The sequence below is a fragment of the Leptonychotes weddellii genome, chromosome X, assembly GCF_054177405.1.
Source record: "Leptonychotes weddellii isolate Sample4059 chromosome X, ASM5417740v2, whole genome shotgun sequence".
Classification (NCBI taxonomy): domain Eukaryota; kingdom Metazoa; phylum Chordata; class Mammalia; order Carnivora; family Phocidae; genus Leptonychotes; species Leptonychotes weddellii.
Genome location: NC_138385.1, coordinates 11,663,685 through 11,682,317, shown reverse-complemented (window position 1 = coordinate 11,682,317; position 18,633 = coordinate 11,663,685). Strand labels below are relative to the sequence as shown.

Here is an 18,633-nt window from a genome sequence, read left to right as displayed (position 1 = left end):
CCTGATGATCAGGAAAAGTTGGCCCGTGCCAGCTGGCCGACGGGGATCAAACAGGTAACGGCCTCGCATCTTGGCGGCGGCGGTGGCGGCGGCGGCGGCAGCGGCGGCGGCGGCGGCGGCGGCTGCTCTGGGCGCGGCACAGTCTCTGCATAGGAATCCAGTCGCCGCAGGCACCCTCCGGAAGAGCGCCGCGGCCTCCCCGAGGCCCCCCTCCCCCGGCGGCCCCTCCCTCCCGGAGCCCAGCCCGCTGGCTCCCGGCCGCCCCGCCCCCCGGAGGCCCCGGCGGGCCGCGCCGGCTCACACCTGTAGGGGCTCCGGCGCTGCCCCACCGCCCGGAGCTTCCTGCCCTCCTCTTGCAGAACGGAGCTTCGGGAGGAGGCAGGGATGGAGGGGCCCCGGGAGGAGGTAGTTGGGCCGGAGGAGCCGGGGGTTGCCTGGAGGGGGGGCGGGGGGGGCTGTTTGTTCGTGTTGGACTCCTAGCGGGCCGCACTGCCCGGGGCTGGCGCCCCTGGGAAGTTCGCCAGGCCCCTGCCCCAGTCGGCGACTCACACCAGCCCCCTCCCCCAAACACACCCCCCCGCCAGGCATTTCGCATGGCGACACTTGTAGCCCTTCGGGAAAGAGGCCACGGCTCGCAGACGGGTTCAGCCCTCGCGGCGGCGGCGGCAGGGGCACTGCAGAGCTGCGCCCGCACACCACGCTGCCCCCCAGTGGTTTTTGCTGACTTTCCATTACAGGCCAATATGTGCGGTCCGAACCCCGCTTTTCCTCTTGCCCCAAATCCTTGGTTTGGGTTTGGGATCCAAGCGGAGAGCTTGGGTGGTGTACAGAAAGCAGTATTTGGGAAATGCAGCGCCGAGCCGCGTTACTGAAGCCCTGGCCCATCTCCAAGCTCCTACCTTCTTTCTTTCTTTCTTTTTCCTGCTCCTCCAGATCTAGCAGCCTCTCTCCCTCCAATTCAGGAATCAAGTCTGGCTTTTTGCTCGACTCTCTCTATTCACAGGTTCTGTCCTTTCCCTGTTCTATGTTTTAATCTGGAGAAGAAAGAGGAGTTTCAAGGTCAAGAATGCAACAAAGAGAATGATCCATCCACATCCCCATCTTCAAACGGACACTACTCTTTTACTATTTTACTTGATTTCTAACGCCAGAAAGGAAGCTGCCAAGAGTAGGGCTGCTGTCTTGGAGCTGCCACTACACTCCTTACTGGACCTCTCCCTCCCCCCTTTCCAGATCTTTTCCGAATTGCTATTGATGCAAACAAAACCAAATGCCGAGACCCCAGTCCTTCTTTTCTTGCCTGAGCTCCCAACTGGGAAACTGTGTCAGGCTTCTTGGCCCATCAGAGCTGTATCACCTGACCCTGCTGTAGATTTCCCTGCTCCACAGGGGAGGTTACTGCCACCTCCCTTCCACTTGTCCCCAGTCTTGAAATGTCTGTGGCCCTAGCGGAAGTGCTGATAGGGGTCTGCAAAGACAGGCTGGGGGGAAGGTTACAGGGACCGAGGTGGAGGGTTACAGGAGAGTCGTGCCTAATGGTCTGAAATTCCCTGCAGGTTAGTCGACTCCTCTGTGTTTTGGGCTTTCCCAAAAGCTCACGGAGGCCCGGGTGGAAGAGAGTTTCAGCTCCTCAAGTCAATTCAAGTAACTACTTCTTTGGACATTAATTCATGAGGGAAAAACCCTGGTTGGCTCCCCCTGGACCTCGAACGCCTTGAAAATCGGGACTGCGCCTTGGTCACCACTCTATTCCCATCTCCTGGCACAGTTCCTGTTACATAGTTTGTGCTCCAGCAAGTTTGTTGAAAATAATTGATGAGCCACTGGTTTACATTGCTTCTTAAGGGGAGGAGGATGTTTCCTGGCTCAGAATGTAAGGGGTTCAAATTCTAGTTACCATGAAGGGAAATAATCTCACCAAAAGAGGCCTCAGAAGAAGATCTGAGCAGGGCCAAATATTTGGGGTGTGGAATGGACCTTAAGAGGTTCCTACTCCCTCTCAGTGTGCTTTTACCTTCCACTGAGCACCTGGGCCTCTAACTCTCTGTGACCTCTCTGCCTATAGACCACAAGAATTCTCCTGTCTCCTCCCTTAATAGAACCCACAGAGGCCTGTGACTAGAGGGGGAATCATTCAGGGGAAAGGGGAAGGAAAGCCATTTTGACTTTGGGTCCAAAACATACTATGCAATTGGCTTACCCATTAATTACGCGGATATTTCTCCTCCTTTCCTGATTCCCATATGTATTTCACAGGTGCTTCTCAACTCCCGAGAAGAGTGAATTTAAGTCTCAAATTCTCAAAGGAGAACTGGGCCCAAACCCAGGAAGGCAGAAGGAAAGAAAGAACCAGAGCCCACCCTAGAGAAGCATATTTTGCCTTTCCTTTCTGTCTGACTGCCACCCCACCAGTAGTATGGAATCTGAGTGGGAGAGTGAAGAACTTTCCTTTGACACTTATTTCCACAGTGCCTTTTTCTCCTGCCTTGCTTTGTTCCTACCAGTTTACACTGTACCCTGCTTAACCCCAGGGCTCCCAATTGCTCTGCACTGGGTGGGTCCACTCACCTTTACTCCTCCCGGACCTCCTCTTCCCATTGCACTGTCCACCAAGCTCTCTCCTTGATCATGTTCAGGAGGAAAGCACCCTTAGCTCCTTTCTCGGGCTCCACTCACACAGAGTTCTAGCCTGGGTGACAGGAGGCTTGTTCTAATCCTGTCTCTGCCGCTAGTCAGCCGTGTGACCTTGGTTGGCGCTACAGTTTTCCCATCCTTAAAGTCATCCTTTAGACAATCTTAATGGCTTTCAAATTGTATTCTGCAGAGCCCTAAGAGTAGTTGGAGGGGATGTAAGTTCCTTCACCCATGTTTCAACGATAGCACCTCTGCATTCATCTATTTTATAAACCGGGGCTCACTGTATGATTTTTTTTTTTTGAAAGATCTAGTCATTTATTAGAGAGAGAGAGAGAGCGCACACAGGCTGGGGGAGGGGCAGAGGGAGAGGAAGAGAATCTCAAGCAGACTCCCAGCTAATCGCGGAGCCCAAGGATTCAGGGCTCCATCTCAGGACCCTGAGATCGTGACCTGAGCCGAAATCAAGACTTGGACGCCCAACCGGCTGAGCCACCCAGGCACCCCTGTATGATTTCTTATGAAGAAAAATAACGAGAAAGATTCCACTCCTAAAACCAAAACGTTTGAAAATCTCTGGATGAGATGTTCCTTAAAGTCCTTCTGCCTCTGGAGCCTATGATTTTTTGGTATATGCCCCTGTCCCTGCTACCTCTTATTCTTTCCCTCCTCATACTCCCCCCCACCCCCCGCTTTCCCTTCTCACCCCTCCAGAATATAAACTCTAAATTGGATTCCAAAGAAAAATACCACAAGTCTCTTTGGCTCCATCCCTCATGGGTTCACTTGAGAACCAGGTTTTAGCGTTCTTTTCAGGGAGAGTTATGTGAGTTATCAGAGCATCGAATGCTGATCGTTTTCTGCCAATCTCTTTTGGCAGGCCTCAGATGAGCTGTAAAGAAGCTGAGGGGATCTGCTCTCAAGAGGCATCTCCAGGAGAGAGACAGAAACCCAAACAGATGTGACTGTGATGAGTAAAAATGAGAGAATTCAGACAGCCTAATCAGGAGCAGTCTCAGTACCTCCTGAGCAGGAAGGAGTTGGCTGTCTGAAACTCTGAAAATGAGAGCTTTCAAACACCCATCCTTCGTGAAGATAAACATAATTGGAGCCACTTGCCAGTTATCTCTCCATCTTCACTTCAGCGGTCCCTCAGAACCTCTCAATGACCAGTTACCAGGTCAAGGACTGATGATGAGCTCAAAGGGAGGAAAGGGAGACAGGTTCAAGTGCACCAAGGTCAAGCAACACTGGGATCTCACCATTAACCGAGTAGGGCAGCAGAGGAGGTATTTAAGAGACCGGGCAGCAAGTACCAACCCTTCGTGTCCATCTAATTATGTCCAAAAGCTCAGAGAAACGACTGGATAGAAATACAAATGAGGAGATTAGAGAAAAGCCATTAGCAAAGGCTCTTGCCACTTAACTACAAGCAGGAAGAAAAATGCAATTTAAAGAAATCCTGTCAATGTCCCACTGGAATTCCAGGGACAGAAAGAGTGACTACTGGATCTGATACATTTATTAGCTGGCAAAGAGTCTCTCCTGGTCAGATCACTTGGGGGAATTGTGCTTCAGAAACAAAGGTCTCCAGAACCAATTTTCTAGAAATGGATTGGCTCTCCTGATTTGCATTGCACTAGGATGGTGGCTTGGTCTTCACTGTGCCCTCTCTCTGGGATCGTTCTCTAACAACTTCAGTTATATAGAGTTTCCTAAAGCCACCTCTGGCTTATATTTAAAAGCAAATAAACAAATAAAGTCAATGGGGAACACACTGATTAATTCTGATCTTTAAGAAAAATCCTATAACCCATATAAAAATTTTATTGTTCAGTCATAATTTATGAACATTAAAACCATAGAGCATCCTGATGGTATTAATCATATCTATGAATTCAGCTCTTTGCCATTTAATTAGCCATAGCAGCTGCAACATCAAGAGTTCAAGGCCTCTGATTACCTACTTGGTCATTTAATCAAGAAAACCTGGAGAGAAGTATTGGATTGCTGGGGTGGAGGTTTCTCCCTTGATCATAAAAACAGAACACAAGGAAATGAGCTTAAGTTTCAGTATGTGGGGATTTAAGTTTTGTACAAGGAAAACCTTTTTTTCAGTACGGGCTGTTAAAAACCGTAATTGAGGGACGGCTGGGTGGCTCAGTGGGTTGAGTGTCTGGCTCTTGGTTTCTGCTTGGGTTGTGATCTCAGGGTCGTGGGATTGAGCCCGGAATAGGGATCCATGCTCTGAGTGGAGTCTGCTCGTTCCTCTCCCCCGCTCTCTGCTTCCCCACCTCCAGCTCGAGTGTGCATGCTCTCTCTCTCTCAAATAAATAAATAGATACAATCTTTAAAAAACATAATTGAATGCTGATTCTCCTATGGAAGTTTTACGAATACAACAGAAACGTTATCTATCTCAGCGGGTATGTGGGTTGATTCTTGTCAAGGTTCTCATTCTGTCATTCAGACCACACTATGATTAATACACGCGTGAACTGCAACCAAGAAGTGGTCACTGGAAAAGGGGCAGCAGCACCATTATTGAGAAAGTTCAAGGTCCTCTCTGATGGGGGCATGAGATAGTTAGTGCCTTTGTCTTTGGAAGATCATACTGGGTGAGCTTGGATCGTGTGGGTCAAGGCAGTCACAATCATTTTGTAAAGTTTGCTGTCCAAGGGGTAGGAAATACTTTGCAGATAATGGTAAATTCATTCTTAGCCAAATGAGTTGCCTCAGTGGTCACAGAGCATCCAGAGCCAACAAAAGCTCCGGCTTCTCTGAATTCTATTCGGTTTTCTTCAATAATATTCAAAGATTTTGAAGGAACGGTTGCTATTTTACAAACTGACTGGTGGCTAACAAACATAAATGAAGTGTTTCTATGATGAAACATTTATGGCAGACTAAAAATGTGCAAGACTCAGAGGCAAAATATCTGTAACACTGGGTTCATTTCTTGCCCAGTGAACTAAATAATCTAAATGAAAAGTTAGGGGGGAAAATGGTATGAGGATTTGAGGCAAAAGCAGACAGTCAGTAATTTTTCTGGATCTAAGCTGTTTCAGGAAATAGGATTTCTGGAGGAAGGTGACCTAAACTCAAGATCTGAAGAAGGGAATGCAGTGTTTGCAAATGATCTAATGTTCAGTATTACTTAGCATATGGGGGCGGGATTCGCAACCAGCATAAGGAACTCTGGATTGATTTCTTATTTGCCAGTGGCACTCTTTCCACCAATTTCCTATCAAAATTTGCCATTTTTTAAAGGGGCAGAGAGATAATGGGAAACTACTTCAGTGCTCTTTCAGGATTAGCAGTCCTAACGTATTTCTTCTTTTCAGACGCTGACCAGGCTTAGGGCAGGGAACCCAGCTGAGCATGGAAGAAATGGTATCCTCTAGATTTGAAGGAGGGGACGAAGGACAGGTCTGTGATTCATCTGAGAACTCTGCAGATGTCCTAGGCGGTCTCAAACTCCTCACTTCGCTTTCATTTTTTTTTTTTTTTTTTTTTTGCCAAAACTGGGGTTTTGAATGGAGAGAACAGTCAATAAATGCTGTGGTTATGATTGGACAAGCAACTTCAGTGCTGCTACACTATTTTCTTTAATCCTTCCAACAACCTGTAAGGTAGGTATTGCCATTTTACGGATGAGTAAAGTGAAGTCTAGCGAGACTGACTCTGGAATTTGGGTTCCTGAACAGTAGCGCCTGGATATGGCTATCTCTTGGCTTGGGTAACGGAAGAAGATGGAATATAGGATGACTTTCAATTCAGTTATGTGTTTGCCTTTTTTTTTTAAACAAAAGTGAATTTTGAAACAAACAATAGATATGATCTGTACACAGTTATTAGCCTAGTTGGTACACTTTGAACAATGACTTCTTAGAGTGACATTTTAAGAAAACATTGCTCCCTTTCTCACTAAAAGTAAATGACTATAAATCACTGCCTAATATCATTCTGGGTTTCTCATCCCAAGGAGCCCTTTAACACCAGGACCCGGTCCAAGTCAGGTAATCTGGGGTTTTGGAGTGCGAGGAGGCCCAAAGGACACTTTGGACTTTATCTGCATCACTCCTTAGCAGAGGCAGGAAGTTAAGCACTCCAACTCTCTCCGTTCTTTTCATACCCGGAAAACTGGCTTTCCACACCATAAGCTTTTTCGTGCCATCTGCTTTCAGCTACGGGAAGCCTGAGTTCAGCCAAATGAGAGAAAAATATTGCACACAGTGTATTCTGTTGCATGGTCTGAAGCCCAGCACTATGCTTTTGAACTCAAGGGTTTCTCCGGTATCCACTCGGACCGATTCGTTCTGGCTTGTCCCTTCTGACAAACAGCTATAAGTATAATCAACAGATTGAAATTGTTAAGTAACTTCTCCCCCCACCACCGAAGACCTCGAGCAATTTGAGAACCCGATTTCATAACAGGGACCTTGATGCTCAATTAACAATCTCATTTTAGCAAAGAGATGTGAGGCAAGAGAAGTAAATGAGTTTGTTGGAGGCTACACTGTTCACTCATTCATTCAAAATTTACTGAGAACTCTTTGCCATGTACTGAGTTACACCCTAAAGGATGCAAAGGTACTTAGGAGCTATACTTTATTTATTGAGCACTACCTATATCCCCGGCACTAAGTACTTTATCCTGCTTTACTCACTTAATATAACAACCTTATGAACTTATCCCCATTCTACAGATGAAGAAGATGAAGCAAAGAGAGGTTAGTGAGTTCATTCAGGTAGGAAGTCATAGAGCTAAGTGGACTCAAATCCATGCATTCTGACCTCATATTCCATGTTCTTGAAACTGCTCTACTGTCCCCCTCCTTGACTGCCCCTGGCTGCAAGTGGAGGAGAAAGAGAAGTAAGTAAAATAACTAAAACACAAATGTGATTATGGACTGTAAGAGTGGTGCACTCAAAAAAAAAAAAAAAAAAAAAAGGCACAGCCAACTCTGTGGGTTGGGGGGCCAGGAATTGGGATCAGCTTCAGAAAGAACCACCACCACCACCAAACCCATCTCACTGAAGATGAATTTTGGAGGACAAGGAAGAACTAGAAAGTTGGGGAATAAACTTGAGTAAAGCCAGACTTCAAACTTGGCTTAAACTGACTCTTGATGCTAAATTCTTAGCGGGCCATATGACTTCCCTTCAGCTGAGAACCTAGAAAACCTTACATTTTTATGCCCCTCCACTTTAAATCACTCAGCAACAAGTGGATCTCCTATTGTAACCATTCTCCAGGAACCTACTTTTCTGGGAAATATTGATTACTGGTGTGGCCCTGAAGCATTTTGGGGGTTGGGAGAGATAAGATGTGCTATGTGGATATTCGGATGAACGTTCATGAGTTGTTTATTTCATGCTTGTAAACCAGTTGTCTTCCCTTTCCCACTGATTGTGCTCAGTGCATATTGTCACTGGTGATGTTCAAGTGTACAGTAGTGTATCGATTTACAACTGCCATCAGCAGAGGGCTTAGTAGAAGTAATCCCTTTGGAAAGACGCCAATCAAAATGAAAATTCAATTGGCATGCACACCAGAGTAGGCAGGCAGTCTCCTCCTGCAATGACTGGGGTGAGCTTGGAGACCAGAGATTTGCATGTGGGTGGTTATTAAATAATTTTATTATGGTGATAACATTTGAAGCTAATAAATGAATTAAAGATGATAGGAAAATGACTGTCCAAGCCAGATAATCCTAGTAATTCCAATTGGAGAGGGACAACTAGGATTTGGTTGGTATTTGAATACATTGAAAACATGTTTGAAAATCTTTCTACTTACTACATTCCTTTTCCTGCCACTAAAATACCCACAGCTGCTTGCTCTGTCTGAATCTTAGTATCCTTTGGTCTGAAAAATATATACTTAACAGAATTGTTAAGGGAAATAACAGTGCCTTATTTCACTTTAAGAAGAACCAAACCAAAACAAATATCCAATTAAAAGATGGGCAGAGGACCTGAATAGACATTTCCCCAAAGAAGATGTACAGATGGCCAACAGACACATGAAAAGATGCTCAGCATCACTCGTCATCAGGGAAATGCAAATCCAAACCACAGTGAGATATCATCACCTCACTCCTGTCACAATGGCTAGTATCAAAAAGATAAGAAATAACAAGTGTTGGCAAGGATGTGGAGAAAAGGGAACCCCCGTGCACTATTGGTGGGAATGTAAGTTGGCGCAGCCACTAAAGAAAACAGTATGGATGTTCCTAAAAAAATTTAAAATAGAAATACCATACAATAAAGTAATTCCACTTCTGGGTATTTACCAAAGAAAACAAAAACACTGACTTGAAAAGATACATGTACCACTACGTTCATTGCAGCATCACATACAATAGCCAAGATATGGAAGCAACCCAAGTATCCATCAATGGATGAATGGGTAAAGAAGATATCATACACACACACACACACACACACACACACACTGGATTATCACTCAGCCATAAAAAAGAATGAAATAGTGCCATTTGAGACAACATGGATGGACCTAGAGGGTATTATGCTGAGTGAAATAAGTCAGAGAAGACAAATATCATATGATTTCACTCATATGTGAAATCTAAAATACAAAATAAATGAACCAACAGAAATAGACTCATAAATACAGAGAACAAACTGGTAGTTGCCAGAGGGGAGGGGGTTAGGGGGATGGGTGGATAGGCGAAGAGAATTAAGAGGTACAAGCTTCCAGTTATAAAATAAATAGGTCACAGGGATGAAAAGTACAGCACAGGGAATATAGTCAATAATATTGTAATAACTTTATGTGGTGACTGATGGTAATTACCCTTATCGTGGTAAGCCTTTTATAATGTATATAATTGTTGAATCACTATGTCATATACCAGAAACTAATATAATATTTATGTCACCTACATTAAAAAAAAATAACCAAACCAACACAGTGTGCGTGTGTGTGTGTGTGTGTGTGTTTCTGTACGCACACTCCAGGCAGGCCTCTGAAAGCCAGCACCTCAGCCCAGATGCCCACCGTCCTTATGAGGCCCCACAGGAACCTGCTCTTCCAGCTAAGACTCTAGGATCCAGGCTGTCCTAATTCTTCATTAAAATTGTCCTTCCCTATATCCCATCCCCGGGTCACTGCTTTCCAAGACAACAGCTAGTTGATCAGACACTCTCATCAGAGCTGGGTTAAGTACGAATATCTCCTCATGACCCTACCTCCTTCCCCCCAGTGGGCTCATTCTAATGGGGATTTTAGGGGGGCACTATTATACTACAAAAGAGTACCTCTAATGGTGACATTTTAAATGACAGAACAGGCTGCTGGAGTAGCTTCGAGGAGGGAAGAGCTTTGGAGAACACCTCAATTTAAAAGTTCCCTGCCATTTTATAGTATTGGTTCTGACTGTGTGTGTATGTGAGTGTCATGCAGCATAAATTAATATGTCAGACACGCTCATTTAGCTCCTGTTCAATCTTTCCTTCTCTTCACAGCCAAGATTCTTGAAAGTCTTTACTAACAACCCCATTTCCTTATCTCCATTCACCATTCACTTTGATTTTATTATAAGTTATACTATACATATGTGTGTATGTATATATATATATTCCTAGTAATTCCTCTATATAGATTTCAATATCCCTTTTAGGGATGGACAATTTGTATTTGCTTGGTATTTAAATATACTTAAAACATTAAAAATATTCCTACTCAACTGTATTCCTCTTCAGTTGTGCTCCTTCTGTTGTTCATCTATTTTTTTTCAGTTCTAGAAGTTTACCATCAACTCTTCATCCACTGCCTCTCCTTAAATCTCTCTCTATTCTTCTTCTGAAATTTCTGTTAGATACATGTGAGACCTCATTCTCTCCTCATGAGTCGTTACTTCTCTCCCCCAATTCCTTCTCTTTATCTTTCTGTGTAGAATCTGGGTGCTTCACTGATCCCCACTCTGGGCTTAGTCTATTGTTTGATTTTGTTAGATTTCATTGATACACATACATATACCATATTATGTATTATACGATAATATATATGGCGTGTTAAAAATTATATACATTTACATACATACACACATGTGTATATATACACATATAATTTTTACAGTTGCTGTTTCATCTTTTCTAATATGCCTGCTATTCTTTTCACGACGTGCTGTTCATACCTTATGGATTCCATTCCTTCCTTTATCCTACTGAATGTTTGGAAGGTACTTAAGTTAAAGTCTCTTTTATTTTGCCTTATTATACAACTTTTCTGGGATGTAGATTATTGGGCTTATTGTCACTGCTGACCCTCCCTGCGGTGGTTTATTTCTCTTCTTGCTCTGTAAACTTGACTGTGGGCTCACCTTTAGCATGAGAGCTGTTTTCTGTAGAAGTCGAACATGAGCCCTGGATAGTAGAGTTATCTATTTCTATAGTTCCGTGTTCTTTCTCTGCCAGCACACTATGGATTACACTGGATGAAGGTTAGTTTTTAATTTTAATTTCCCAGCTTTTTAGTACAAATTAAAATGTGGGATTCCAATTCCTTGTCCTCTAGGCCCAGAATGAACACTCTGCTTATATTCTGTGAACCTAGGCTTTGAGTCTTGATTTATCACCAACTGGACAGGACATCCTGCCTCCTCACCTTATATAGGAAGCTTAGGGCTCTGTGTCAGGACTGTAACTTCACCTTAAGCCCCAGGGTGTACATCCATTTCTGATACTCTTGCTGGCCATTTAGTTCCAACTGTGACACTTTGCTTTGGCTTTAAATTGCTGCTTTGTCTCTATCACCAGGAAATTTCCCTTTTTGTGCTTTTTGATTTCTTTGTGTGTATTGTCAGACTTAAGGTAATATTTTACCCACTATTTCTATGTTTTTATGGAAGGATAGGGGTTCCTGCCGTACCTTAGTTCAACATATTGACTAGCAGTCCCTATTCGACCTACTTCCACCATGACACCAAAATTGCTTTTACTAAGATGATCAATAACCTTATTGTCACAGTTGATGACGGCTTCTCAGTCATTACTTTCCACAACCTTTCAGCAGCATTTGACACTATTGGCCATTATCTTCTTGACACTTTTCCATAGACTTCTCCCAGACTACGTTCTCCTGATTTTCCTCCTACCTGTCTTTGCGCCTTCTCAATCATCTTTTCCTCTTACTGGCCATTTGAGTTCCTTAGGATTCTGCCCTATGCCCTCTAATTTTCTCCCTTATTCTTCTCTTTCTAGGTATTTATTCTTCAGTCATCCATTCAGTCATCCATTCAACAAATGTTCTTTGAGCATTTGCTCTGTGCCAGGCTGAGCTGTAGGTATTCAGCAGTGAATAAGGAAGGCCTCTAGAAGGGGATGACATTTGTTGACTCTTGAAATATGATAATGGACCCAGCCTCATGAATGGTGCAGGAAATCCCTACCTTTTCTACTGTAACAACTCTAAAAATCTCCACTGCTTGTGATGGGGTTCAGACCATGCTACCCCCAAATGTGGCACTTTGGCATATTGAATATTTAAAGCTCAAGGAGTTTGAGAAAACAGCAAAAGCAGAAAGGTCACTCTGATCTTCCCTCCTCCCTTCTCCCCTGATACAGGCCATAAACCCCTCATGCGAAAAGTGACCTCCTTGTACCCACAGGAAAAAAGCTTCATATCTCCGAAGACAAGGGATACCAAGAAGAATCCTGACAGGCCTTGCTGAGTTTCCCGTGGTTTACTACACTTACCTCATACTCCTTGGCCTATCATAGTTCTACCCGACTACCTGTTCTTCCTCAAACCTAGTATAAAAATACTCAGGTCTAATTGTTTCTTTGGGTCTTCATTTCCTTTTGGAGATTCTTAAGTCATGTAAAACTTGTATGAAATTAGTTTGTCTGTTTTTCTCTTGTTAGTCTTTTCTAATTTTAAGATCCATGCAGGGACCCTAAGAGGGCAGAGAAAACTTTTACCTCCCCTACTCTTTCATCAGCTCAGACAGCTCCTCTGAGCTCTATATATGGATACTTCTACCCAAATGGCACTCAAGACCTCAAACGCAACAAATCCAAAGTTGAACTCATCTCCCCAAATTGATTCCTCTTCTCTTATTCCATATGGCTACTAAGTGTGTTTCTTGTGTGTTTCATATCCCCATCTCACCCAAGCCAGAAATTTGGGCATTATCCTGAATTCTTCCTTCCCCAACCTCACATCCAAGGAGTAAGCAAGTGGTGCAGGTTCTACCTTCTTAATATCGCTTCTAAATTCCTATTGTTAACATTTTCGCCTATGCCCATTTCATTTCTTGCCTGAATTTCACCATAGCCTCCTCTGTGGCCTGTGATCAAACTACTTTGCTCACTGCTACAATTCTAATAGACAAATCTGATCGTGTTGCTAATAAGTCTCAGTGGCTCTCCACTTACAAGCCCTCCATTATCTGGCCCAGACTTCCTTGTCACCCTTACTTCCTGCCCTCAGACACACTGTATTTCAGACATAACAAAGTACTTACCTTCCCCCATACACCCCCCTCCAGGCCACTAGCCACTCCAACTGCTGTACCTTTGAAAATTCAACTCCCTCCTCCTCAGCAAACTCTTCAGGATTTATCTCTGGCATCATCTCCTCAGGGAAATCTTCCCCAACAATCCCTGTGTAAAGAGTTTCTTCTTCTCTGCTCTGTAGCATCCTATGCATATAGTTATTATGCCACTTATACTATTTATTTCTGTCTACTTGTCTGTCATGCCCACCAAATAGTGAACTCTCCGAGACAGGGACTGGGACTTCATCTCTGGATCTCCACATCTAGACAGAGTAGGGACTCAATAAATGGTAGTTTCATGGCTAAATGAATTAGCTAACTCTTCCTTCTCCGTTTAGAATGCAGATAATAGGCACCTAGAGCAATGAAATGCGGTACAGGTCTATTTTGATAAGAGTAGGTTCCTGTGCAACTCATGGTAGAATGTGGCCGTATTTTAATTATAAACAGAACTATATCCTTCAGTCATTGAACTAAGAGCAGGAAACTACTGGATCCTTGTGAAAGGGAAAGTTAAGTCAGGTTAGTAATGAGATTGGCCCCTATTTGAGTCAGTAAAATAATTCTTTAGAAGCCTACAACACTTTAAGGTTTGACAGAGCCCTTTTACAACAACCATTGTCTTATTTGATCTGCGTGGGAACCGGTGAGGTAGTCAGAATAGGTTTCAACTCTACAAATTTTACAGACAAGGAAATCACTTCTCACTGAGAGGTCATGGTTTGCCTTCCATCACACAACTAATTTATTTATTAATCAGTTTAGCCCCTACCTCATTCCAAAGAGGGGTTGTGGTTGCTTACAAAAAGATGTACAGGAAAAGAAGATTGGGAAGCAAAGAAAAGGGCATCAGCATGAAGAAAGAAGAGTCAGACACTAGAGACGGCCAGCAGGGTTTCAAACCCAAGGTCCCATTAGGCTGCCTCCAGAAGCTTTTGAACCACTGGGTGGTGATCCGCAGGAGTTTTGTTTGCATAAAAAAAAAAAAAAAAAAAGCAGCTACAATTTTGACATCACAAAGCAAGTAGCCTGGCATTGGAATACTCTCCCATCAAATGTAAACACTGAAAATTAAAGCCAAACTTGAATCACTGCAATTATCCTGCTTGGACTAGAAACCTAATCAAGCAACAGACAGAGGCAAGGTGAAATGAGCTGAGGCCACAAAGAAAATTGGTCCATGAGAGGGCAGGGGCTGGGGCTTGTTTTGCAGAGCTACATACATATTAAAAAATTAATTAGATCAAGAGGTCACTCGGCTTCTGAGGTAAACTCATTCAGTTTTGACCATATCATGTTTTATAGACATCCACCTGCTCCTAGATTTTGATGAGAGTTTAAATAATCATGTGGCTTTACTTGCATCCTATGCCTCAACCAGACTCGACAGTTACCATTTTCCTACGTGTTTTACTGAAATTGAAAATGATAATACCTGTAAAACCTCTCCACTGCTGACATTTCCAAGTCTCTTCCTTAGCACAAACAAAATTAGAAAATGGAAAATATAACCTTTCTCGCCCTGTACTTTCATTACAAGATATAAAATTGAAAGATAGTCTCTATTCAAGAATCATGACCAACTAGCAGGAAAAATAATCATGATGAGAGAGTGATAATCATAGCAGCCAACACTGAGCATTTACTCTGGGCCAGGCACTGTTTGAAACACTTTACGTATGTTCACTTATTCAATTCTCACAACAATCCCATGAGGTAGGAACTATTATTATCTCCAAGTTATAAATGAGGACAATGAGGTATACTGAGGTTAAAAGTTTGCCTAAGGTCATACAGCTAATGAGTGGTGGACCTGGGGTACTAATCCAGATAATCCTGCTACACACAGACATGCAAATATTCCTAACTTATAGTTGTTCAGTCAAATAGATGGATTATATATTTTATGGATCATTTCTGATCTTTTATACTCCCTGTTGCCTTTTGCTGTTTACATCATTGCCAATTAACATTCCAGTAGTAGAGGCTCAGGGAAAATAAAGATACTACTAAACTTCTAGAAAGTTTCATGAATTCCTTTAAAAATTGAGAATACTTCTCAGTTTTTTTCCCCTCAATGCTCATTGCAGTGACTTCTATTATACTTTGTAGCTTTCAAATCACTTCTTCACATGTATATAGCTAACCTGGTGCTGTCATGGAAATTTAAATCAATGCCACGAGCTGGGGCCTAATTTGCACATTCTTTTTTTTTTTTTTTTTTAAGATTTTATTTATTTATTTAATTGACAGAGACAGCTAGAGAGGGAACACAAGCAGGGGGAGTTGGAGAGGGAGAAGCAGGCTTCCCGCCAAGCAGGGAGCTCGATGTGGGGCTCGATCCCAGGAACCTGGGATCATGACCTGAGCCGAAGGCAGGCGCTTAACGACTGAGCCACCCAGGTGCCCCTGCACATTCTTCTGATTAGCAGGGGTACTTGCTAATCCCTCCCATCCACTACCATGACTAATCTCACGTGTTGGCGATGTATGGGATTCATGAATTTTAGGAACTGATCCTCTCAGGTTATTTAACACTTCAGTTCTGTTCAGTAACAGCTTAATTAAAACTTGAGAGGAAAAAAAGGTCAACAGAAAAATAAAATTAAATCTTTTAGGAAATTAGCTAATGAGAAGGGGAAGTTAGAATTCACTGTTGCGAGGAAGAGCAAAGAATATGATAATATAAAACAACATAAATGGAATGTTTCCTTCTGGGTATTCAGGAGTTGAGCATCCCAACCAACTATCATTTATGAAGAGTCTTCTCTGTGCCTAGCAGTGTGTTAGGGGCTTTCATGGGTGTTACTTCATTTTGTTTTCACAATAATCCTATGAGGCCAGAAGAAGAGAGGTTGAGTCATACGCACAGATTCAGACACATCAACGGATACTATCTAACAAAACTGGACCACCCCAATGTGTCTGACTCCTTCCATACCACTGGAGTGGGACTGTAGATGGAGCTTATTTTCTATCCAATATCTCGAATCTCTAGAGGACAGAAATAGGGCCAAGGAAGACAAGCTGCAAGGAAACAGATTAGGGCTCACTTTGACAAAGCCATTTCTAACAATAGGGGCTGTCCCAAAATTGATAGAATGGATTATTTTGGGAGGTTATCAGTGCCCTGTCATTGAAAGTGTCCATATAGGGGCTGTGGGGTTCACAAAGACCTGGTAAAGACTTAATCAGATGTTACGGAAGAGATTCTTGCATTAAGTGAATGATTTGAATCATTATGGACCCTTCTGTCAAAACCCCAACACAAAGGCCACCAGAGAAACCTGTTGGTCATAAAAAGCTGAGCATGTGAAACATGCTGAACAAGAGAAAGTACCCCCTTGATGGAGTCTCCGTAGTGGCTCCAAAGTTGGCAAAGAGTACTTACAGGATTTTAGGGGCTGGGTTTGGTCATAACGTGTTTTAAGGCAGAACTTTGTAAGTACAGTCCTTACACATTCAGATCAGAATTTGTAAACTAGGTGAGTTGCTAGAATAGTCAGTGGTCTTATCTTTGGGACACATGAGCTATGTGGAGTTACCGTTAAAACAGTCTGAGCTGAAAAACAAGATACCGAGAGACTGTCACAGAGCAGAGGAGAATAAGACATGATGATTACACGTGATATGATATCTTAGATGGGACCCTGGAAGGGAACAAGAACATTAGTGGAAAAATTAGCAAAATTCAAATCAAGTCTGGGCTTTGACAGTAATATGCCAGTGTTGGTTTCTTAGTTTTGACAAGTGTACCATTGTGATTTAAGATGTTGACATTGGGGACAGCTGGATGAAGGATATATGGGAACTCTCTGTACTACCTTTGCAACTTCTCTATAAATCTGAAATTATTCCCCAAATTTCAAAGTCTGTTAAAAAACAGCTGGAGTTTCACCTGTCTTGCACATCATGCCTGGCTTCAGTTTATCTATCTTGTGAGTAATAGCTTAATATGTTTTGCAATTTGTGGTTTGGTTTGTTTCTCGCCTTGACTTAGAAAACATCTCAGAGGCCTTCTCGTCAGAAGAGTTTCTATTTAACCCGAACTATGTAGGGGGAAATAAGTAATGGAATTTGATGGGGTTGGAAAAGATTGGTCGAAAATGAGACCTCTTTTCACTCATTCTTTTTTTTCCTGATTTTCTGAGTTAAGGGGACCTTCTTGAACACACAAATGATACTGAACCAACAGGGCAGCAAAAAGATTGCTGCTGAGTCTGGAGGGGGAGGCACGCACACTCTCTGTCACCACAACCAGCAAAGCAACAAATAAAGACTAGGGAAGCCCATGATATGGTTATTTACCAGGAGATAGAGCTCCTGGAATCCAATGACTGGAGTACAACAAGTTGACACAGGTCAGGGACAGCTCCTTGAGGTCTTCTTGAATCAGAAACTGCACCCTTGTTCCTCCTAAGCTGTACCGTGAGATCTCTCAGCATGAAGACTGCCAGCACCAGGCATTATGAATTTCAAGTCTTTACCTTTTCAGAGGAGGCGGCTGCAGATGGTGTTTGTGATTGCAGCAGAGGAGATGCCATTTAGGGCAAAGAATATTGATAATATAATGGCTTCTTCCCTAACTAAGGGTATTTTGGCACACATTTCCACTGATATTTACGTGCCCAGGAAGCTTGAAGCTCCTTTTCTCCTCCCTGCAAAAATATTGATATTATTAGCAATGGACAAAGCATGACTTTGCATTTGCAAAAGTAAGGACTCGGCACTATAATAAGGAAACTTTTGTTATGGGCTTGCACATGGTAATTAGAAGCAGTATTTAGTTGTGTCCAAGGTAAACTGTCATTTCCGCTTTTCAAACCATAGCTTTGAGGGGTGCCTGGCTGGCTCAGTCGGTGGAGCATGCCACTCTTGATCTTGGGGTCACGAATTCAAGCTTCATGTTGGGGGTAGAGCTTACTTAAAACTATAGGCTTAACAGAATGATGGAAACAAGAATCCTGGGTTCGAGTCTCAGTTCTCCTACTAATTAATCTTGGGACTTTAGGAAAACTCTGTCTATACTTCGGGCTTCTATTTCCTCATCTATAAAATTAGAGACCTATGTATACAAAACCTCTTTGAATTTCATTAATCCACAACTGACCAGAAAACAATGGTCACAGGAGCTTATCACATAGTCACAGAATTTTTGTCTATCATATTCTGTTGTTTTGTCGAATTGAAAAAGTCAGGAAGGAAGCCTGCAGCCCCCGGGCAGGTCCTCCATTTAACAGCATGGGCTCTGCAACCGGAAAACTCGATTCCATAGCACGTTGAATGTATGCCCTTAGAATGCCAAGTACCTCTCTGTTCCCCAGCTTCTTCAACTGTAAGATGAAAATAACAATGGTACCTACCTCCTATGGTAATAGTGAGAACTAAATGAGTTCATGTTTATAAAGTGCTCAGCGTGTACTTGGCATATGGTACACATACGGTAAGTGGTAGTTGCAGTTTCTGGTCT

General features: G+C 43.1%; 1 protein-coding gene across 5 annotated transcripts in view; it reads right to left on the bottom strand.

Moving 5' to 3' along the window:
* FGF13 (fibroblast growth factor 13) overlaps positions 1–18,633 on the bottom strand; it is a 486,720-nt gene that overhangs the window by 68,014 nt on the left and 400,073 nt on the right. The gene's annotated exons all lie outside the window — the stretch shown is intronic.